We start from the raw sequence: 25573 nt of genomic DNA, 5'->3' as shown, positions 1-25573 counted from the left end.
TCAATGTTTCGTCACCTCGCTGTGACATGACGCTCGTACTGCCATTGTATTGTGCTGTAATGCCTTAATTAAAGTTCTCATTGTAAAAATTGACGATGCGCAGTTGCGACATACTAGCAAAATAACAAAAACCAAACTCATGTTATTTACTAACTAAAAGTGACAAATTTTTTTGCGAGCTTGGGATTCGCGAAAGCATTTTTTTTTCAAACAATTCGTTAATTAGATTGCGAGAAGAGGGGTTTCAATTCACAAGCCGAACTGCTTATTATAACTTGGGCTGAACATAACAAACATCTCTAAAGGCAACAAAATATACCGATTAGTTCCATAATAATGCACAGTTGTATTGGGACATCTTGAATTTATGAGTTTTGAGGAGATTTAATGACTTATTATTTTAAAAAAGACATATTACTCTTTACTGTACACGTTAGAAAATATATATATTGGCAGTCTTTATCATATGGGGCAAATTTTTTCAGACCATCATAGTATGAAAATAGACAAGTATCTGGTATTTAGGTGCGCACGCACGCACGCACACGCACACGCACACGCACACGTACACGCACACGCACACACACACACACACGAATTATTCTGTTCAACTAATTATATTCGAAATCAGTCACATGGACTTTCAGCTTCTCCTACGGCTGATAGACACTCCCAGTGCTAGGCATTGTCTTCCCCCCAGTGACCGGTGCAGCGCTGTCCGCTATCAGGTCAATTTCGATTTTAACTTTCTCAAATAGCATACAAGTATTTATTGATCTTCTTTTTGAGTACGTAACAAAGATAATAAATAATAGGACAATTTAAATTGACCACTTATGTACGAAATCCAGTAAGGTTAGCCACAAAGGTTGCTAATATCAAAGTTATTAATTTTTTTTTATCTCTAGTTCAACTGCATAATGTTTATGGCAGTGATAAGCGACGTGACAAGTGTTACCTGTAGTGGGCTGATGATCTGTGCCCGTGTAAGCTGCTGCGTTCCGAGCACCGGCTGCACCTGGACACACTGCGCTTGAAATGGAACTGTCTGAGCGGTCGCCCCGGCTGATTTCGCCTTGCCTCCGGACACCTTAGCGCCACTAATCATCTGCGGAGCGACAACTATGTTATTAACGCATTTGGATCGTAATAGAAATGGATTTAAATAACACACACGCACACACGCACGCACGATCTTTATCTTGTGTATTTACGTCCATTTCTGTTAAAATGTCAAATAATCACGAATAATAAAAAATATAAATAATACCTGGTCTAGCATAAACTTACGTTACAAAAAAAAAATCCGATAATAGCTAAAAAACAACTTTATGCTAAAGTTTTACATGTAGATGTAATGTAGAGTGAAAAGGGTATGTTAATATACTAAACTAGTTATTCAATGTGTCCACCCTTAGCTTTGACGCACGCTTTTAGACGATAGGGCCATTCGTCGATGGATTTACAAACGGTTTCCATTGGAAACTCGGTCACTGCTGCCTCCAAAGATTTCTTGAACGACTCAATATTTTGGGTGATGATTAGAACAGGTTTTCAGTTTTGATTGCTTTAAATAAAAAATATTAAAAAGACTACTTCATATTTCAAGCAGTATAAAGGAAACTACTGATGTTGATCTTCGCTTCAAGATTTTCTAAGAATGTCTCATTTTCTTCTGAAATTGATATTAGAGACGTAACCTAACTTTTAAATTTTAAAATCTATGCCGTATCAATGTAACGCTAGGTGAAGATTTTTCCGCTGGTCGAATAATACATTCGTCTTAGTTTTCATTTTTGATTGCTTTTAATAAAAAATATTATAAAAAGACAACTACTATTTCAATCAGCATAAACGAAACACCTGATGTTGATTTTCGCTTCAAGATTTTCTGAGAAAGCCTCATTTTTCTTCCAAAATTGATACAAGAGACGTAACCTAACTTTTAAATTTTTAAATCTATGCAGTATTAATGTAACGCTGTGGGGAGATTCTTCCGCTGGTCGATTAATACATTCGTCTTAGTTTTTATTTTTGATTGCCCCTAATAAAAAAATATTAAAAAAAAAACTTCAAATTTCATGCAGTATAAACGAAACACCTGTTGTTGATTTTCGCTTCAAGATTTTCTAAGAAAGTCTTAATTTTCCCCTGAAATTGATATTAGAAACGTAACCTAACTCTTAAATTTTTAAATCTATGCAGTATCAATGTAACGCTAGGGTGAGATTTTTCCGCTGGTCGGTTAATACATTCGTCTTAGTTTTTATTTTTGATTGCTTTTAATAAAAAATATTAAAAAGACAGCTTCAAATTTCGTGCAGTATATACGAAACACCTGATGTTGATTTGCGCTTCAAGATTTTCTAAGAAATTCTCATTTTCCTCCTAAATTAATACGAGAGACGTAATCTAACTTTTAAATTTTCAAATCTATGCCGTATCAATGTAACGCTAGGTTGAGATTTTCCTCTTGTCGATTAATACATTCGTCTTAGTTTTTTTTTTTGTTTGCTTTTAATAAAAAAATATTAAAAAGACAACTGCATATTTTAAGCAGTATAAACGAAACACCTGATGGTTATTATCGCTTCCAGATTTTCTAAGAAAGTATTAATTTACTGCTGAAATTGATATTAAAGACGTAACCTACCTTTTAAATTTTAAAATCTATGCCGTATCAATGTAACGCTAGGGTGAGATTTTTCCGCTGGTCGGTTAATACATTCGTCTTAGTTTTTATTTCTGATTGCTTTTAATAAAAAATATTAAAAAGACAACTTCAAATTTCGTGCAGTATATACGAAAAACCTGATGTTGATTTGCACTTCAAGATTTTCTAAGAAATTCTCATTTTCCTCCTAAATTGATACGAGAGACGTAATCTAACTTTTAAATCTATGCCGTATCAGTGTAACGCTAGGTGGAGATTTTACCGCTGGTCGATTAATACATTCGTCTTAGTTTTCAGTTTTGATTGCTTTTAATAAAAAAAATATTAAAAAGACAACTTAAAATTTCGTGCAGTATATACGAAACACCCGATGTTGATTTGCGCTTCAAGATTTTCTAAGAAAGTCTTAATTTACTCCTGAAATTGATATTAGAGACGTAACCTAACTCTTAAATTTTTAAATCTATGCCGTATCAATGTAACGCTAGTAGGAGATTTTTCCGCTGGTCGATTAATACATTCGTCTTAGTTTTCAGTTTTAATTGCTTTTAATAAAAAAATATTATAAAGACAACTTCTATTTCAAGCAGTATAAACGAAACACCTGATGTTTTGCGCTTCAAGATTTTCTAAGAAAGTCTTAATTTACTCCTGAAATTGATATTAAAGACGTAACCAATCTTTTAAACTTTTAAATCTATGCCGTATCAATGTAACGCTAGGGTGAGATTTTTCCGCTGGTCGGTTAATACATTCGACTTAGTTTTTATTTTTTTACTGGTTTTAGTAAATAAATATTAAAAAGACAACTTCAAATTTCAAGCAGTATATACGAAACACCTGATGTTGTTATGCGCTTCAATATTTTCTAAGAAATTCTCATTTTCCTCCTAAATTAATACGAGAGACGTAATCTAACTTTTAAATTTTTAAATCTATGCCGTATCAATGTAACGCTAGGTGGAGATTTTCCTCTTGTCGATTAATACATTCGTCTTAGTTTTTTTTTGTTTGCTTTTAATAAAAAAAAATTAAAAAGACAACTGCATATTTTAAGCAGTATAAACGAAACACCTGATGGTTATTATCGCTTCCAGATTTTCTAAGAAAGTATTAATTTACTGCTGAAATTGATATAAGAGACGTAACCTACCTTTTAAATTTTAAAATCTATGCCGTATCAATGTAATGCTAGGGTGAGATTTTTCCGCTGGTCGGTTAATACATTCGTCTTAGTTTTTATTTTTGATTGCTTTTAATAAAAAATATTAAAAAGACAACTTCAAATTTCGTGCAGTATATACGAAACACCTGATGTTGATTTGCGCTTCAAGATTTTCTAAGAAATTCTCATTTTCCTCCTAAATTGATACGAGAGACGTAATCTAACTTTTAAATTTTTAAATCTATGCCGTATCAATGTAACGCTAGGTGGAGATTTTCCTCTTGTCGATTAATACATTCATATTAGTTTTTATTTTTCATTGGTTTTAGTAAAAAAATATTAAAAAGACAACTTCAAATTTCAAGCAGTATATACGAAACACCTGATGTTGTTTTGCGCTTCAAGATTTTCTAAGAAAGTTTTAATTTACTCCTGAAATTGATATTAAAGACGTAACCAATCTTTTAAATTTTTAAATCTATGCCGTATCAATGTAACGCTAGGTGGAGATTTTTCCGCTGGTCGACTAATACATTCGTCTTAGTTTTCAGTTTTGATTTCTTTTAATAAAAAATATTTAAAAGACAACTTCATATTTCGAGCAGTATATACGAAACACCTGATGTTGATTTGCGCTTCAAGATTTTCTAAGAAATTCTCATTTTCCTCCTAAATGAATACGAGAGACGTAATCTAACTTTTAAATTTTTAAATCTATGCCGTATCAATGTAACGCTAGGTTGAGATTTTCCTCTTGTCGATTAATACATTCGTCTTAGTTTTTTTTTGTTTGCTTTTAATAAAAAAATATTAAAAAGACAACTGCATATTTTAAGCAGTATAAACGAAACACCTGATGGTTATTATCGCTTCCAGATTTTCTAAGAAAGTATTAATTTACTGCTGAAATTGATATTAAAGACGTAACCTACCTTTTAAATTTTAAAATCTATGCCGTATCAATGTAACGCTAGGGTGAGATTTTTCCGCTGGTCGGTTAATACATTCGACTTAGTTTTTATTTTTGACTGGTTTTAGTAAAAAAATATTAAAAAGACAACTTCAAATTTCAAGCAGTATATACGAAACACCTGATGTTGTTATGCGCTTCAAGATTTTCTAAGAAATTCTCATTTTCCTCCTAAATTAATACGAGAGACGTAATCTAACTTTTAAATTTTTAAATCTATGCCGTATCAATGTAACGCCAGGTGGAGATTTTTCCGCTGGTCGGTTAATACATTCGTCTTAGTTTTAATTTTTGTTTGCTTTTAATAAAAAAAAATTAAAAAGACAACTGCATATTTTAAGCAGTATAAACGAACACCTGATGGTTATTATCGCTTCCAGATTTTCTAAGAAAGTATTAATTTACTGCTGAAATTGATATAAGAGACGTACCCTACCTTTTAAATTTTAAAATCTATGCCGTATCAATGTAACGCTAGGTGGAGATTTTTCCGCTGGTCGATTAATACATTCGTCTTAGTTTTCAGTTTTGATTTCTTTTAATAAAAAATATTTAAAAGATAACTTCATATTTCAAGCAGTATATACGAAACACCTGATGTTGATTTGCGCTTCAAGATTTTCTAAGAAATTCTCATTTTACTCCTAAATTGATACGAGAGACGTAATCTAACTTTTAAATTTTTAAATCTATGCTGTATCAGTGTAACGCTAAGTGGAGATTTTACCGCTGGTCGATTAATACATTCGTCTTAGTTTTCAGTTTTTATTGCTTTTAATAAAAAATATTAAAAAGACAACTTCAAATTTCGTGCAGTATATACGAAACACCTGATGTTGATTTGCGCTTCAAGATTTTCTAAGAAATTCTCATTTTCCTCCTAAATTGATACGAGAGACGTAACCTAACTCTTAAATTTGTAAATCTATGCAGTATCAATATAACGCTAGGTGGAGATTTTACCGCTGGTCGATTAATACATTCGTCTTAGTTTTCAGTTTTTATTGCTTTTAATAAAAAATATTAAAAAGACAACTTCAAATTTCGTGCAGTATATACGAAACACCCGATGTTGATTTGCGCTTCAAGATTTTCTAAGAAAGTCTTAATTTACTCCTGAAATTGATATTAGAGACGTAACCTAACTCTTAAATTTTTAAATCTATGCCGTATCAATGTAACGCTAGGGTGAGATTTTTCCGCTGGTCGGTTAATACATTCGTCTTAGTTTTTATTTTTGATTGCTTTTAATAAAAAATATTAAAAAGACAACATCAAATTTCGTGCAGTATATACAAAACACCTGATGTTGATTTGCGCTTCAAGATTTTCTAAGAAATTCTCATTTTCCTCCTAAATTGATACGAGAGACGTAACCTAACTCTTAAATTTTTAAATCTATGCCGTATCAGTGTAACGCTAAGTGGAGATTTTACCGCTGGTCGATTAATACATCCGTCTTAGTTTTCAGTTTTTATTGCTTTTAATAAAAAATATTAAAAAGACAACTTCAAATTTCGTGCAGTATATACGAAACACCCGATGTTGATTTGCGCTTCAAGATTTTCTAAGAAAGTCTTAATTTACTCCTAAAATTGATATTAGAGACGTAACCTAACTTTTAAATTTTTAAATCTATGCCGTATCAATGTAACGCTAGGTTGAGATTTTCCTCTTGTCGATTAATACATTCGTCTTAGTTTTTTGTTTGCTTTTAATAAAAAAATATTAAAAAGACAACTGCATATTTTAAGCAGTATAAACGAAACACCTGATGGTTATTATCGCTTCCATATTTTCTAAGAAAGTATTAATTTACTGCTGAAATTGATATTAAAGACGTAACCTACCTTTTAAATTTTAAAATCTATGCCGTATCAATGTAACGCTAGGGTGAGATTTTTCCGCTGGTCGGTTAATACATTCGTCTTAGTTTTTATTTTTGATTGCTTTTAATAAAAAATATTAAAAAGACAACTTCAAATTTCGTGCAGTATATACGAAACACCTGATGTTGATTTGCGCTTCAAGATTTTCTAAGAAATTCTCATTTTCCTCCTAAATTGATACGAGAGACGTAATCTATCTTTTAAATTTTTAAATCTATGCTGTATCAGTGTAACGCTAGGTGGAGATTTTACCGCTGGTCGATTAATACATTCGTCTTAGTTTTCAGTTTTTATTGCTTTTAATAAAAAATATTAAAAAGACAACTTCAAATTTCGTGCAGTATATACGAAACACCCGATGTTGATTTGCGCTTCAAGATTTTCTAAGAAAGTCTTAATTTACTCCTGAAATTGATATTAGAGACGTAACCTAACTCTTAAATTTTTAAATCTATGCCGTATCAATGTAACGCTAGGGTGAGATTTTTCCGCTGGTCGGTTAATACATTCGTCTTAGTTTTTATTTTTGATTGCTTTTAATAAAAAATATTAAAAAGACAACTTCAAATTTCGTGCAGTATATACAAAACACCTGATGTTGATTTGCGCTTCAAGATTTTCTAAGAAATTCTCATTTTCCTCCTAAATTGATACGAGAGACGTAATCTAACTTTTAAATTTTTAAATCTATGCTGTATCAGTGTAACGCTAAGTGGAGATTTTACCGCTGGTCGATTAATACATTCGTCTTAGTTTTCAGTTTTTATTGCTTTTAATAAAAAATATTAAAAAGACAACTTCAAATTTCGTGCAGTATATACGAAACACCTGATGTTGATTTGCGCTTCAAGATTTTCTAAGAAATTCTCATTTTCCTCCTAAATTGATACGAGAGACGTAATCTAACTTTTAAATCTATGCCGTATCAGTGTAACGCTAGGTGGAGATTTTACCGCTGGTCGATTAATACATTCGTCTTAGTTTTCAGTTTTGATTGCTTTTAATAAAAAAAATATTAAAAAGACAACTTAAAATTTCGTGCAGTATATACGAAACACCCGATGTTGATTTGCGCTTCAAGATTTTCTAAGAAAGTCTTAATTTACTCCTGAAATTGATATTAGAGACGTAACCTAACTCTTAAATTTTTAAATCTATGCCGTATCAATGTAACGCTAGTAGGAGATTTTTCCGCTGGTCGATTAATACATTCGTCTTAGTTTTCAGTTTTAATTGCTTTTAATAAAAAAATATTATAAAGACAACTTCTATTTCAAGCAGTATAAACGAAACACCTGATGTTTTGCGCTACAAGATTTTCTAAGAAAGTCTTAATTTACTCCTGAAATTGATACAAGAGACGTAACAAAACTTTTAAATTTTTAAATCTATGCCGTATCAGTGTAACGCTAGGTGGAGATTTTTCCGCTGGTCGGTTAATACATTCGTCTTAGTTTTCATTTTTGATTGCTTTTAATAAAAAATATTAAAAAGACAACTTCAAATTTCGTGCAGTATATACGAAACACCTGATGTTGATTTGCGCTTCAAGATTTTCTAAGAAATTCTCATTTTCCTCCTAAATTAATACGAGAGACGTAATCTAACTTTTAAATTTTTAAATCTATGCCGTATCAATGTAACGCTAGGTTGATATTTTCCTCTTGTCGATTAATACATTCGTCTTAGTTTTTTTTTTGTTTGCTTTTAATAAAAAAAAATTAAAAAGACAACTTCAAATTTCAAGCAGTATATACGAAACACCTGATGTTGTTTTGCGCTTCAAGATTTTCTAAGAAAGTTTTAATTTACTCCTGAAATTGATATTAAAGACGTAACCAATCTTTTAAACTTTTAAATCTATGCCGTATCAATGTAACGCTAGGTGGAGATTTTTCCGCTGGTCGATTAATACATTCGTCTTAGTTTTCAGTTTTGATTTCTTTTAATAAAAAATATTTAAAAGACAACTTCATATTTCGAGCAGTATATACGAAACACCTGATGTTGATTTGCGCTTCAAGATTTTCTAAGAAAGTCTTAATTTACTCCTAAAATTGATATTAGAGACGTAACCTAACTTTTAAATTTTTAAATCTATGCCGTATCAATGTAACGCTAGGTTGAGATTTTCCTCTTGTCGATTAATACATTCGTCTTAGTTTTTTGTTTGCTTTTAATAAAAAAATATTAAAAAGACAACTGCATATTTTAAGCAGTATAAACGAAACACCTGATGGTTATTATCGCTTCCAGATTTTCTAAGAAAGTATTAATTTACTGCTGAAATTGATATTAAAGACGTAACCTACCTTTTAAATTTTAAAATCTATGCCGTATCAATGTAACGCTAGGGTGAGATTTTTCCGCTGGTCGGTTAATACATTCGTCTTAGTTTTTATTTTTGATTGCTTTTAATAAAAAATATTAAAAAGACAACTTCAAATTTCGTGCAGTATATACGAAAAACCTGATGTTGATTTGCGCTTCAAGATTTTCTAAGAAATTCTCATTTTCCTCCTAAATTGATACGAGAGACGTAATCTAACTTTTAAATCTATGCCGTATCAGTGTAACGCTAGGTGGAGATTTTACCGCTGGTCGATTAATACATTCGTCTTAGTTTTCAGTTTTGATTGCTTTTAATAAAAAAAATATTAAAAAGACAACTTAAAATTTCGTGCAGTATATACGAAACACCCGATGTTGATTTGCGCTTCAAGATTTTCTAAGAAAGTCTTAATTTACTCCTGAAATTGATATTAGAGACGTAACCTAACTCTTAAATTTTTAAATCTATGCCGTATCAATGTAACGCTAGTAGGAGATTTTTCCGCTGGTCGATTAATACATTCGTCTTAGTTTTCAGTTTTAATTGCTTTTAATAAAAAAATATTATAAAGACAACTTCTATTTCAAGCAGTATAAACGAAACACCTGATGTTTTGCGCTACAAGATTTTCTAAGAAAGTCTTAATTTACTCCTGAAATTGATACAAGAGACGTAACAAAACTTTTAAATTTTTAAATCTATGCCGTATCAGTGTAACGCTAGGTGGAGATTTTTCCGCTGGTCGGTTAATACATTCGTCTTAGTTTTCATTTTTGATTGCTTTTAATAAAAAATATTAAAAAGACAACTTCAAATTTCGTGCAGTATATACGAAACACCTGATGTTGATTTGCGCTTCAAGATTTTCTAAGAAATTCTCATTTTCCTCCTAAATTAATACGAGAGACGTAATCTAACTTTTAAATTTTTAAATCTATGCCGTATCAATGTAACGCTAGGTTGATATTTTCCTCTTGTCGATTAATACATTCGTCTTAGTTTTTTTTTTGTTTGCTTTTAATAAAAAAAAATTAAAAAGACAACTTCAAATTTCAAGCAGTATATACGAAACACCTGATGTTGTTTTGCGCTTCAAGATTTTCTAAGAAAGTTTTAATTTACTCCTGAAATTGATATTAAAGACGTAACCAATCTTTTAAACTTTTAAATCTATGCCGTATCAATGTAACGCTAGGTGGAGATTTTTCCGCTGGTCGATTAATACATTCGTCTTAGTTTTCAGTTTTGATTTCTTTTAATAAAAAATATTTAAAAGACAACTTCATATTTCGAGCAGTATATACGAAACACCTGATGTTGATTTGCGCTTCAAGATTTTCTAAGAAATTCTCATTTCCCTCCTAAATTAATACGAGAGATGTAATCTAACTTTTAAATTTTTAAATCTATGCCATATCAATGTAACGCTAGGTTGAGATTTTCCTCTTGTCGATTAATACATTCGTCTTAGTTTTTTTTTTGTTTGCTTTTAATAAAAAAATATTAAAAAGACAACTGCATATTTTAAGCAGTATAAACGAAACACCTGATGGTTATTATCGCTTCCAGATTTTCTAAGAAAGTATTAATTTACTGCTGAAATTGATATTAAAGACGTAACCTACCTTTTAAATTTTAAAATCTATGCCGTATCAATGTAACGCTAGGGTGAGATTTTTCCGCTGGTCGGTTAATACATTCGTCTTAGTTTTTATTTTTGATTGCTTTTAATAAAAAATATTAAAAAGACAACTTCAAATTTCGTGCAGTATATACGAAAAACCTGATGTTGATTTGCGCTTCAAGATTTTCTAAGAAATTCTCATTTTCCTCCTAAATTGATACGAGAGACGTAATCTAACTTTTAAATCTATGCCGTATCAGTGTAACGCTAGGTGGAGATTTTACCGCTGGTCGATTAATACATTCGTCTTAGTTTTCAGTTTTGATTGCTTTTAATAAAAAATGTTAAAGAAACAACTTCAAATTTCGTGCAGTACATACGAAACACCTGATGTTGATTTGCGCTTCAAGATTTTCTAAGAAAGTCTCATTTACTTCTGAAATTGATAGTAGAGACGTAACCTAACTCTTAAATTTTTAAATCTATGCCGTATCATTTTAACGCTAGGTGGAGATTTTTCCGCTGGTCGATTAATACATTCGTCTTAGTTTTCAGTTTTAATTGCTTTTAATAAAAAAAATATTATAAAGACAACTTCTATTTCAAGCAGTATAAACGAAACACCTGATGTTGTTTTGCGCTTCAAGATTTTCTAAGAAAGTCTTAATTTACTCCTGAAATTGATATAAGAGACGTAACAAAACTTTTAAATTTTTAAATCTATGCCGTATCAGTGTAACGCTAGGTGGAGATTTTTCCGCTGGTCGGTTAATACATTCGTCTTAGTTTTCATTTTTGATTGCTTTTAATAAAAAATATTAAAAAGACAACTTCAAATTTCGTGCAGTATAAACGAAATACCTGATGTTGATTTGCGCTTCAAGATTTTCTAAGAAATTCTCATTTTCCTCCTAAATTAATACGAGAGACGTAATCTAACTTTTAAATTTTTAAATCTATGCCGTATCAATGTAGCGCTAGGTTGTGATTTTCCTCTTGTCGATTAATACATTCGTCTTAGTTTTTTTTTGTTTGCTTTTAATAAAAAAATATTAAAAAGACAACTGCATATTTTAAGCAGTATAAATGAAACACCTGATGGTTATTATCGCTTCCAGATTTTCTAAGAAAGTATTAATTTACTGCTGAAATTGATATTAAAGACGTAACCTACCTTTTAAATTTTAAAATCTATGCCGTATCAATGTAACGCTAGGGTGAGATTTTTCCGCTGGTCGGTTAATACATTCGTCTTAGTTTTTATTTTTGATTGCTTTTAATAAAAAATATTAAAAAGACAACTTCAAATTTCGTGCAGTATATACGAAACACCTGATGTTGATTTGCGCTTCAAGATTTTCTAAGAAATTCTCATTTTCCTCCTAAATTGATACGAGAGACGTAATCTAACTTTTAAATTTTTAAATCTATGCCGTATCAATGTAACGCTAGGTGGAGATTTTCATCTTGTCGATTAATACATTCATATTAGTTTTTATTTTTCATTGGTTTTAGTAAAAAAATATTAAAAAGACAACTTCAAATTTCAAGCAGTATATACGAAACACCTGATGTTGTTTTGCGCTTCAAGATTTTCTAAGAAAGTTTTAATTTACTCCTGAAATTGATATTAAAGACGTAACCAATCTTTTAAATTTTTAAATCTATGCCGTATCAATGTAACGCTAGGTGGAGATTTTTCCGCTGGTCGACTAATACATTCGTCTTAGTTTTCAGTTTTGATTTCTTTTAATAAAAAATATTTAAAAGACAACTTCATATTTCGAGCAGTATATACGAAACACCTGATGTTGATTTGCGCTTCAAGATTTTCTAAGAAATTCTCATTTTCCTCCTAAATGAATACGAGAGACGTAATCTAACTTTTAAATTTTTAAATCTATGCCGTATCAATGTAACGCTAGGTTGAGATTTTCCTCTTGTCGATTAATACATTCGTCTTAGTTTTTTTTTGTTTGCTTTTAATAAAAAAATATTAAAAAGACAACTGCATATTTTAAGCAGTATAAACGAAACACCTGATGGTTATTATCGCTTCCAGATTTTCTAAGAAAGTATTAATTTACTGCTGAAATTGATATTAAAGACGTAACCTACCTTTTAAATTTTAAAATCTATGCCGTATCAATGTAACGCTAGGGTGAGATTTTTCCGCTGGTCGGTTAATACATTCGACTTAGTTTTTATTTTTGACTGGTTTTAGTAAAAAAATATTAAAAAGACAACTTCAAATTTCAAGCAGTATATACGAAACACCTGATGTTGTTATGCGCTTCAAGATTTTCTAAGAAATTCTCATTTTCCTCCTAAATTAATACGAGAGACGTAATCTAACTTTTAAATTTTTAAATCTATGCCGTATCAATGTAACGCTAGGTGGAGATTTTCCTCTTGTCGATTAATACATTCGTCTTAGTTTTTTTTTGTTTGCTTTTAATAAAAAAAAATTAAAAAGACAACTGCATATTTTAAGCAGTATAAACGAACACCTGATGGTTATTATCGCTTCCAGATTTTCTAAGAAAGTATTAATTTACTGCTGAAATTGATATAAGAGACGTACCCTACCTTTTAAATTTTAAAATCTATGCCGTATCAATGTAACGCTAGGTGGAGATTTTTCCGCTGGTCGATTAATACATTCGTCTTAGTTTTCAGTTTTGATTTCTTTTAATAAAAAATATTTAAAAGACAACTTCATATTTCAAGCAGTATATACGAAACACCTGATGTTGATTTGCGCTTCAAGATTTTCTAAGAAATTCTCATTTTCCTCCTAAATTGATACGAGAGACGTAATCTATCTTTTAAATTTTTAAATCTATGCCGTATCAGTGTAACGCTAGGTGGAGATTTTACCGCTGGTCGATTAATACATTCGTCTTAGTTTTCAGTTTTTATTGCTTTTAATAAAAAATATTAAAAAGACAACTTCAAATTTCGTGCAGTATATACGAAACACCCGATGTTGATTTGCGCTTCAAGATTTTCTAAGAAAGTCTTAATTTACTCCTGAAATTGATATTAGAGACGTAACCTAACTCTTAAATTTTTAAATCTATGCCGTATCAATGTAACGCTAGGGTGAGATTTTTCCGCTGGTCGGTTAATACATTCGTCTTAGTTTTTATTTTTGATTGCTTTTAATAAAAAATATTAAAAAGACAACATCAAATTTCGTGCAGTATATACAAAACACCTGATGTTGATTTGCGCTTCAAGATTTTCTAAGAAATTCTCATTTTCCTCCTAAATTGATACGAGAGACGTAATCTAACTTTTAAATTTTTAAATCTATGCCGTATCAGTGTAACGCTAAGTGGAGATTTTACCGCTGGTCGATTAATACATCCGTCTTAGTTTTCAGTTTTTATTGCTTTTAATAAAAAATATTAAAAAGACAACTTCAAATTTCGTGCAGTATATACGAAACACCCGATGTTGATTTGCGCTTCAAGATTTTCTAAGAAAGTCTTAATTTACTCCTAAAATTGATATTAGAGACGTAACCTAACTTTTAAATTTTTAAATCTATGCCGTATCAATGTAACGCTAGGTTGAGATTTTCCTCTTGTCGATTAATACATTCGTCTTAGTTTTTTGTTTGCTTTTAATAAAAAAATATTAAAAAGACAACTGCATATTTTAAGCAGTATAAACGAAACACCTGATGGTTATTATCGCTTCCAGATTTTCTAAGAAAGTATTAATTTACTGCTGAAATTGATATTAAAGACGTAACCTACCTTTTAAATTTTAAAATCTATGCCGTATCAATGTAACGCTAGGGTGAGATTTTTCCGCTGGTCGGTTAATACATTCGACTTAGTTTTTATTTTTGACTGGTTTTAGTAAAAAAATATTAAAAAGACAACTTCAAATTTCAAGCAGTATATACGAAACACCTGATGTTGTTATGCGCTTCAAGATTTTCTAAGAAATTCTCATTTTCCTCCTAAATTAATACGAGAGACGTAATCTAACTTTTAAATTTTTAAATCTATGCCGTATCAATGTAACGCTAGGTGGAGATTTTCCTCTTGTCGATTAATACATTCGTCTTAGTTTTTTTTTGTTTGCTTTTAATAAAAAAAAATTAAAAAGACAACTGCATATTTTAAGCAGTATAAACGAACACCTGATGGTTATTATCGCTTCCAGATTTTCTAAGAAAGTATTAATTTACTGCTGAAATTGATATAAGAGACGTACCCTACCTTTTAAATTTTAAAATCTATGCCGTATCAATGTAACGCTAGGTGGAGATTTTTCCGCTGGTCGATTAATACATTCGTCTTAGTTTTCAGTTTTGATTTCTTTTAATAAAAAATATTTAAAAGACAACTTCATATTTCAAGCAGTATATACGAAACACCTGATGTTGATTTGCGCTTCAAGATTTTCTAAGAAATTCTCATTTTCCTCCTAAATTGATACGAGAGACGTAATCTATCTTTTAAATTTTTAAATCTATGCCGTATCAGTGTAACGCTAGGTGGAGATTTTACCGCTGGTCGATTAATACATTCGTCTTAGTTTTCAGTTTTTATTGCTTTTAATAAAAAATATTAAAAAGACAACTTCAAATTTCGTGCAGTATATACGAAACACCCGATGTTGATTTGCGCTTCAAGATTTTCTAAGAAAGTCTTAATTTACTCCTGAAATTGATATTAGAGACGTAACCTAACTCTTAAATTTTTAAATCTATGCCGTATCAATGTAACGCTAGGGTGAGATTTTTCCGCTGGTCGGTTAATACATTCGTCTTAGTTTTTATTTTTGATTGCTTTTAATAAAAAATATTAAAAAGACAACATCAAATTTCGTGCAGTATATACAAAACACCTGATGTTGATTTGCGCTTCAAGATTTTCTAAGAAATTCTCATTTTCCTCCTAAATTGATACGAGAGACGTAATCTAACTTTTAAATTTTTAAATCTATGCCGTATCAGTGTAACGCTAAGTGGAGATTTTACCGCTGGTCGATTAATACATCCGTCTTAGTTTTCAGTTTTTATTGCTTTTAATAAAAAATATTAAAAAGACAACTTCAAATTTCGTGCAGTATATACGAAACACCCGATGTTGATTTGCGCTTCAAGATTTTCTAAGAAAGTCTTAATTTACTCCTAAAATTGATATTAGAGACGTAACCTAACTTTTAAATTTTTAAATCTATGCCGTATCAATGTAACGCTAGGTTGAGATTTTCCTCTTGTCGATTAATACATTCGTCTTAGTTTTTTGTTTGCTTTTAATAAAAAAATATTAAAAAGACAACTGCATATTTTAAGCAGTATAAACGAAACACCTGATGGTTATTATCGCTTCCATATTTTCTAAGAAAGTATTAATTTACTGCTGAAATTAATATTAAAGACGTAACCTACCTTTTAAATTTTAAAATCTATGCCGTATCAATGTAACGCTAGGGGGAGATTTTTCCGCTGGTCGGTTAATACATTCGTCTTAGTTTTTATTTTTGATTGCTTTTAATAAAAAATATTAAAAAGACAACTTCAAATTTCGTGCAGTATATACGAAACACCTGATGTTGATTTGCGCTTCAAGATTTTCTAAGAAATTCTCATTTTCCTCCTAAATTGATACGAGAGACGTAATCTATCTTTTAAATTTTTAAATCTATGCTATATCAGTGTAACGCTAGGTGGAGATTTTACCGCTGGTCGATTAATACATTCGTCTTAGTTTTCAGTTTTTATTGCTTTTAATAAAAAATATTAAAAAGACAACTTCAAATTTCGTGCAGTATATACGAAACACCCGATGTTGATTTGCGCTTCAAGATTTTCTAAGAAAGTCTTAATTTACTCCTGAAATTGATATTAGAGACGTAACCTAACTCTCAAATTTTTAAATCTATGCCGTATCAATGTAACGCTAGGGTGAGATTTTTCCGCTGGTCGGTTAATACATTCGTCTTAGTTTTTATTTTTGATTGCTTTTAATAAAAAATATTAAAAAGACAACTTCAAATTTCGTGCAGTATATACAAAACACCTGATGTTGATTTGCGCTTCAAGATTTTCTAAGAAATTCTCATTTTCCTCCTAAATTGATACGAGAGACGTAATCTAACTTTTAAATTTTTAAATCTATGCTGTATCAGTGTAACGCTAAGTGGAGATTTTACCGCTGGTCGATTAATACATTCGTCTTAGTTTTCAGTTTTTATTGCTTTTAATAAAAAATATTAAAAAGACAACTTCAAATTTCGTGCAGTATATACGAAACACCTGATGTTGATTTGCGCTTCAAGATTTTCTAAGAAATTCTCATTTTCTTCCTAAATTAATACGAGAGACGTAATCTAACTTTTAAATTTTTAAATCTATGCCGTATCAATGTAACGCTAGGTTGAGATTTTCCTCTTGTCGATTAATACATTCGTCTTAGTTTTTTGTTTGCTTTTAATAAAAAAATATTAAAAAGACAACTGCATATTTTAAGCAGTATAAACGAAACACCTGATGGTTATTATCGCTTCCATATTTTCTAAGAAAGTATTAATTTACTGCTGAAATTGATATTAAAGACGTAACCTACCTTTTAAATTTTAAAATCTATGCCGTATCAATGTAACGCTAGGGTGAGATTTTTCCGCTGGTCGACTAATACATTCGTCTTAAATTTCAGTTTCGATTGCTTTTAATAAAAAAGTATTAAAAAGACAACTTCAAATTTCGTGCAGTATATACGAAACACCTGATGTTGTTTTGCGCTTTAAAATTTTTAATGTCTTATTTTCTTCTGAAATTGATATTAGAGACGTAACCTAACTCTTAAATTTTTAAATCTATGCCGTATCAATGTGACGCTAAGTTGAGATTTTTCCGCCGGTCTAATAGTACATTCGTCCTAGTTTCCAATTTTGATTGCTTTTAATAACTAAATATTAAAAAGACGACTTCAAATTTCGTGCAGTATATACGAAACACCTGATGTTGATTTGCGCTTCAAGATTTTCTAAGAAATTCTCATTTTCCTCCTAAATTGATACGAGAGACGTAATCTATCTTTTAAATTTTTAAATCTATGCTATATCAGTGTAACGCTAGGTGGAGATTTTTCCGCTGGTCGATTAATAGATTCGTCTTAGTTTTCATTTTTGATTGCTTTTAATAAAAAAATATTAAAGAGACAACTTCAAAATTCGTGCCGTATATACGAAACACCTGATGTTGGTTTGCGCTTCAAGATTTTGTAAGAAAGTCTCATTTTTCTTCCTAAATTGACATTAGAGACATAACCTAACTTTTAAATTTTTAAATCTATGCCGTATCAATGTAACGCTAGGTGGAGATTTTTCTCCCGGTCGATTAGTACATTCGTCTTAGTTTCCAATTTTGATTGCTTTTAATAAAAAAATATTAAAGAGACAACTTCAAAATTCGTGCCGTATATACGAAACACCTGATGTTGGTTTGCGCTTCAAGATTTTGTAAGAAAGTCTCATTTTTCTTCCTAAATTGACATTAGAGACATAACCTAACTTTTAAATTTTTAAATCTATGCCGTATCAATGTGACGCTAAGTTGAGATTTTTCCGCCGGTCTAATAGTACATTCGTCCTAGTTTCCAATTTTGATTGCTTTTAATAACTAAATATTAAAAAGACAACTTCAAATTTCGTGCAGTATATACAAAACACCCGATGTTGATTTGCGCTTCAAGATTTTCTAAGAAAGTCTTAATTTACTCCTGAAATTGATATTAGAGACGTAACCTAACTCTTAAATTTTTAAATCTATGCAGTATCAATGTAACGCTAGGTGGAGATTTTTCCGCTGGTCGATTAATACATTAGTCTCAAATTTCAGTTTTGATTGCTTTTAATAATAAAATATTAAAAAGGATACTCCTATTTCAAGCAGTATAAACGAAACACCTGATGGTTATTTTCGCATCAAGATTTTCTAAGAAAGTCTTAATTTACTGCAGAAATTGATATTAGAGACATAACCTTACTTTTAAATTTTTAAATCTATGCCGTATCAATGTAACGCTAGGTGGAGATTTTTCCGCTGGTCGATTAATACATTAGTCTCAAATTTCAGTTTTGATTGCTTTTAATAATAAAATATTAAAAAGGAAACTCCTATTTCAAGCAGTATAAACGAAACACCTGATGTTGATTTGCGCTCCAAGAGTTTCTAAGAAAGTCTTATTTTTCTTCTAAAATTTATATCATAGACGTAACCTAACTTTTAAATTTTTAAATCTATGCAGTATCAATGTAACTCTAGGTGGAGATTTTTCCGCTGGTCGATTAATACATTAGTCTCAAATTTCAGTTTTGATTGCTTTTAATAATTAAATATTAAAAAGGAAACTCCTATTTCAAGCAGTATAAACGAAAAACCTGATGTTGATTTGCGCTTCAAGATCTTCTAAGAATGTCTTATTTTAAACCTGAAATGGATATAAGGGACGTAACGTAACTTTTAAATTTTTAAATCTATGACGTATCAGTGTAACGCTGGGTGGAAATTTTTCCGCTGGTCGATTAATTCATTCGTCTTAGTTTTCAGTTTTAATTGCTTTTAATAAAAAAATATTATAAAGACAACTTCTATTTCAAGCAGTATAAACGAAACACCTGATGTTGTTTTGCGCTTCAAGATTTTCTAAGAAAGTCTTAATTTACTCCTGAAATTGATATAAGAGACGTAACCTAACTTTTAAATTTTTAAATCTATGCAGTATCAATGTAACGCTAGGTGGAGATTTTTCCGCTGGTCGATTAATAGATTCGTCTTAGTTTTCATTTTTGATTGCTTTTAATAAAAAAATATTAAAGAGACAACTTCAAAATTCGTGCCGTATATACGAAACACCTGATGTTGGTTTGCGCTTCAAGATTTTGTAAGAAAGTCTCATTTTTCTTCCTAAATTGACATTAGAGACATAACCTAACTTTTAAATTTTTAAATCTATGCCGTATCAATGTGACGCTAAGTTGAGATTTTTCCGCCGGTCTAATAGTACATTCGTCCTAGTTTCCAATTTTGATTGCTTTTAATAACTAAATATTAAAAAGACAACTTCAAATTTCGTGCAGTATATACAAAACACCCGATGTTGATTTGCGCTTCAAGATTTTCTAAGAAAGTCTTAATTTACTCCTGAAATTGATATAAGAGACGTAACCTAACTCTTAAATTTTTAAATCTATGCAGTATCAATGTAACGCTAGGTGGAGATTTTTCCGCTGGTCGATTAATACATTAGTCTCAAATTTCAGTTTTGATTGCTTTTAATAATAAAATATTAAAAAGGATACTCCTATTTCAAGCAGTATAAACGAAACACCTGATGTTGGTTTGCGCTTCAAGATTTTGTAAGAAAGTCTCATTTTTCTTCCTAAATTGACATTAGAGACATAACCTAACTTTTAAATTTTTAAATCTATGCCGTATCAATGTAACGCTAGGTGGAGATTTTTCTCCCGGTCGATTAGTACATTCGTCTTAGTTTCCAATTTTGATTGCTTTTAATAAAAAAATATTAAAGAGACAACTTCAAAATTCGTGCCGTATATACGAAACACCTGATGTTGGTTTGCGCTTCAAGATTTTGTAAGAAAGTCTCATTTTTCTTCCTAAATTGACATTAGAGACATAACCTAACTTTTAAATTTTTAAATCTATGCCGTATCAATGTGACGCTAAGTTGAGATTTTTCCGCCGGTCTAATAGTACATTCGTCCTAGTTTCCAATTTTGATTGCTTTTAATAACTAAATATTAAAAAGACAACTTCAAATTTCGTACAGTATATACAAAACACCCGATGTTGATTTGCGCTTCAAGATTTTCTAAGAAAGTCTTAATTTACTCCTGAAATTGATATTAGAGACGTAACCTAACTCTTAAATTTTTAAATCTATGCAGTATCAATGTAACGCTAGGTGGAGATTTTTCCGCTGGTCGATTAATACATTAGTCTCAAATTTCAGTTTTGATTGCTTTTAATAATAAAATATTAAAAAGGATACTCCTATTTCAAGCAGTATAAACGAAACACCTGATGTTGGTTCTCGCTTCAAGATTTCCTAAGAATGTCTTATTTTTTTTCTAAAATGGATATTGGAGACGTAACCTAACTTTTAAATTTTTAAATCTATGCCGTATCAATGTAAGGCTAGGTGGAGATTTTTTCGGTGGTCGGTTAATACATTCGTCTTAGTTTTTATTTTTGATTGCTTTTAATAAAAAAATATTTAAAAGACTACTGCATATTTTAAGCAGTATAAACGAAACACCTGATGGTTATTTTCGCATCAAGATTTTCTAAGAAAGTCTTAATTTACTGCAGAAATTGATATTAGAGACATAACCTTACTTTTAAATTTTTAAATCTATGCCGTATCAATGTAACGCTAGGTGGAGAATTTTCCGCTGGTCGATTAATACATTCGTCTTAGTTTTAATTTTTGTTTGCTTTTAATAAAAAAATATTAAAAAGACAACTTCAAATTTCAACCAGTATGTACGAAACACCTGATGTTGTTTTGCGCTTCAAGATTTTCTAAGAAAGTCTTAATTTACTCCTGAAATTGATATAAGAGACGTAACCTAACTTTTAAATTTTTAAATCTATGCCGTATCAATGTAACGCTAGGTGGAGAATTTTCCGCTGGTCGATTAATACATTCGTCTTAGTTTTAATTTTTGTTTGCTTTTAATAAAAAAATATTAAAAAGACAACTTCAAATTTCAACCAGTATGTACGAAACACCTGATGTTGTTTTGCGCTTCAAGATTTTCTAAGAAAGTCTTAATTTACTCCTGAAATTGATATAAGAGACGTAACCTAACTTTTAAATTTTTAAATCTATGCAGTATCAATGTAACGCTAGGTGGAGATTTTTCCGCTGGTCGATTAATAGATTCGTCTTAGTTTTCATTTTTGATTGCTTTTAATAAAAAAATATTAAAGAGACAACTTCAAAATTCGTGCCGTATATACGAAACACCTGATGTTGGTTTGCGCTTCAAGATTTTGTAAGAAAGTCTCATTTTTCTTCCTAAATTGACATTAGAGACATAACCTAACTTTTAAATTTTTAAATCTATGCCGTATCAATGTGACGCTAAGTTGAGATTTTTCCGCCGGTCTAATAGTACATTCGTCCTAGTTTCCAATTTTGATTGCTTTTAATAACTAAATATTAAAAAGACAACTTCAAATTTCGTGCAGTATATACAAAACACCCGATGTTGATTTGCGCTTCAAGATTTTCTAAGAAAGTCTTAATTTACTCCTGAAATTGATATTAGAGACGTAACCTAACTCTTAAATTTTTAAATCTATGCAGTATCAATGTAACGCTAGGTGGAGATTTTTCCGCTGGTCGATTAATACATTAGTCTCAAATTTCAGTTTTGATTGCTTTTAATAATAAAATATTAAAAAGGATACTCCTATTTCAAGCAGTATAAACGAAACACCTGATGTTGGTTCTCGCTTCAAGATTTCCTAAGAATGTCTTATTTTTTTTCTAAAATGGATATTGGAGACGTAACCTAACTTTTAAATTTTTAAATCTATGCCGTATCAATGTAAGGCTAGGTGGAGATTTTTTCGGTGGTCGGTTAATACATTCGTCTTAGTTTTTATTTTTGATTGCTTTTAATAAAAAAATATTTAAAAGACTACTGCATATTTTAAGCAGTATAAACGAAACACCTGATGGTTATTTTCGCATCAAGATTTTCTAAGAAAGTCTTAATTTACTGCAGAAATTGATATTAGAGACATAACCTTACTTTTAAATTTTTAAATCTATGCCGTATCAATGTAACGCTAGGTGGAGAATTTTCCGCTGGTCGATTAATACATTCGTCTTAGTTTTAATTTTTGTTTGCTTTTAATAAAAAAATATTAAAAAGACAACTTCAAATTTCAACCAGTATGTACGAAACACCTGATGTTGTTTTGCGCTTCAAGATTTTCTAAGAAAGTCTTAATTTACTCCTAAAATTGATATTAGAGACGTAACCTAACTCTTAAATTTTTAAATCTATGCCGTATCAATGTTACGCTAGGTGGAGATTTTTCCGCTGGTCGATTAATAGATTCGTCTTAGTTTTCATTTTTGATTGCTTTTAATAAAAAAATATTAAAAAGACAACTTCAAATTTCGTGCAGTATATACGAAACACCTGATGTTGGTTTGCGCTTCAAGATTTTCTAAGAAAGTCTCATTTTCTTCTGAAATTGATAGTAGAGTCTTAACCTAACTCTTAAATTTTTAAATCTATGCAGTATCAATGTAACGCCAGGTGGAGATTTTTCCGCTGGTCGATTAATACATTCGTCTAAGTTTTCAGTTTTGATTGCTTTTAATAAAAAAATATTAAAAAGACAACTTCAGATTTCAAGCAGTATAAACGAAACACCTGATGTTTTTTAGCGTTTCAAGATTTTCTAAGAAAGTCTCATTTTCTTCTGAAATTGATAGTAGAGTCTTAACCTAACTCTTAAATTTTTAAATCTATGCAGTATCAATGTAACGCCAGGTGGAGATTTTTCCGCTGGTCGGTTAATACATTCGTCTTAGTTTTAATTTTTGTTTGCTTTTAATAAAAAAATATTAAAAAGACAACTTCAAATTTCAACCAGTATGTACGAAACACCTGATGTTGTTTTGCGCTTTAAGATTTTCTAAGAAAGTCTTAATTTACTCCTGAAATTGACATTAGAGACATAACCTAACATTTAAATTTTTAAATCTATGCAGTATCAATGTAAAGCTAGGTGGAGATTTTTCCGCTGGTCGATTAATACATTCGTCTTAGTTTTCAGTTTTGATTGCTTTTAATAAAATAATATTAAAAAGACAACTTTTATTTCAATCAGTATAAACGAAACACCTGATGTTGATTTTCGCTTCAAGATTTTCTAAGAAAGTCTCATTTTTCTTCCAAAATTGATATAAGATACGTAACCTTACTTTTAAATTTTTAAATCTATGCAGTATCAATGTAACGCTAGGTGGAGAATTTTCCGCTGGTCGATTAATACATTCGTCTTAGTTTTAATTTTTGTTTGCTTTTAATAAAAAAATATTAAAAAGACAACTTCAAATTTCAACCAGTATGTACGAAACACCTGATGTTGTTTTGCGCTTCAAGATTTTCTAAGAAAGTCTTAATTTACTCCTAAAATTGATATTAGAGACGTAACCTAACTCTTAAATTTTTAAATCTATGCCGTATCAATGTTACGCTAGGTGGAGATTTTTCCGCTGGTCGATTAATAGATTCGTCTTAGTTTTCATTTTTGATTGCTTTTAATAAAAAAATATTAAAAAGACAACTTCAAATTTCGTGCAGTATATACGAAACACCTGATGTTGGTTTGCGCTTCAAGATTTTCTAAGAAAGTCTCATTTTCTTCTGAAATTGATAGTAGAGTCTTAACCTAACTCTTAAATTTTTAAATCTATGCAGTATCAATGTAACGCCAGGTGGAGATTTTTCCGCTGGTCGATTAATACATTCGTCTAAGTTTTCAGTTTTGATTGCTTTTAATAAAAAAATATTAAAAAGACAACTTCAGATTTCAAGCAGTATAAACGAAACACCTGATGTTTTTTAGCGTTTCAAGATTTTCTAAGAAAGTCTCATTTTCTTCTGAAATTGATAGTAGAGTCTTAACCTAACTCTTAAATTTTTAAATCTATGCAGTATCAATGTAACGCCAGGTGGAGATTTTTCCGCTGGTCGGTTAATACATTCGTCTTAGTTTTAATTTTTGTTTGCTTTTAATAAAAAAATATTAAAAAGACAACTTCAAATTTCAACCAGTATGTACGAAACACCTGATGTTGTTTTGCGCTTTAAGATTTTCTAAGAAAGTCTTAATTTACTCCTGAAATTGACATTAGAGACATAACCTAACATTTAAATTTTTAAATCTATGCAGTATCAATGTAAAGCTAGGTGGAGATTTTTCCGCTGGTCGATTAATACATTCGTCTTAGTTTTCAGTTTTGATTGCTTTTAATAAAATAATATTAAAAAGACAACTTTTATTTCAATCAGTATAAACGAAACACCTGATGTTGATTTTCGCTTCAAGATTTTCTAAGAAAGTCTCATTTTTCTTCCAAAATTGATATAAGATACGTAACCTTACTTTTAAATTTTTAAATCTATGCAGTATCAATGTAACGCTGTGGGGAGATTTTTCTGCTGGTCGATTAATACATTGGTCTAAGTTTTTATTATTTATTGCTTTTAAAAACAATATTTTAAAAAGACAATTTCATATTTCAAGCTGTATAAACGAAACACCTGATGTTGATTTTCGCTTCAAGATTTTCTAAGAAAGTCTCATTTTTCTTCCAAAATTGATATAAGATACGTAACCTTACTTTTAAATTTTTAAATCTATGCAGTATCAATGTAACGCTGTGTGGAGATTTTTCTGCTGGTCGATTAATACATTGGTCTAAGTTTTTATTATTTATTGCTTTTAAAAACAATATATTAAAAAGACAATTTCATATTTCAAGCTGTATATACGAAACACCTGATGTTGGTTTGCGCTTCAAGATTTTCTAAGAATGTCTCATTTTCTTCTGAAATTGATATTAGAGACGTAACCGCACTCCTAAATTTTTAAATCTATGCAGTATCAATGTAACGCTAGGTGGAGATTTTTCCGCTGGTCGATTAATACATTCGTCTTAGTTTTCAGTTTTGATTGCTTTTAATAAAAAATATTAAAGAAACAACTTCAAATTTCGTGCAGTATATACGAAACAACTGATGGTTATTTTCGCTTCAAGATTTTTAAAGAAAGTCTTAATTTACTCCTAAAATTGATATTAGAGACGTAACCTAACTCTTAAATTTTGAAAT

Source organism: Battus philenor, unplaced genomic scaffold, assembly GCF_028537555.1.
Source record: "Battus philenor isolate CCGP_79_NKW_IND1 unplaced genomic scaffold, ilBatPhil1.0.hap1 SCAF_31, whole genome shotgun sequence".
Lineage (NCBI taxonomy): Eukaryota > Metazoa > Arthropoda > Insecta > Lepidoptera > Papilionidae > Battus > Battus philenor.
The sequence above is the reverse complement of the archived record's forward strand: the minus strand, read 5'-3'. Positions refer to the sequence as shown.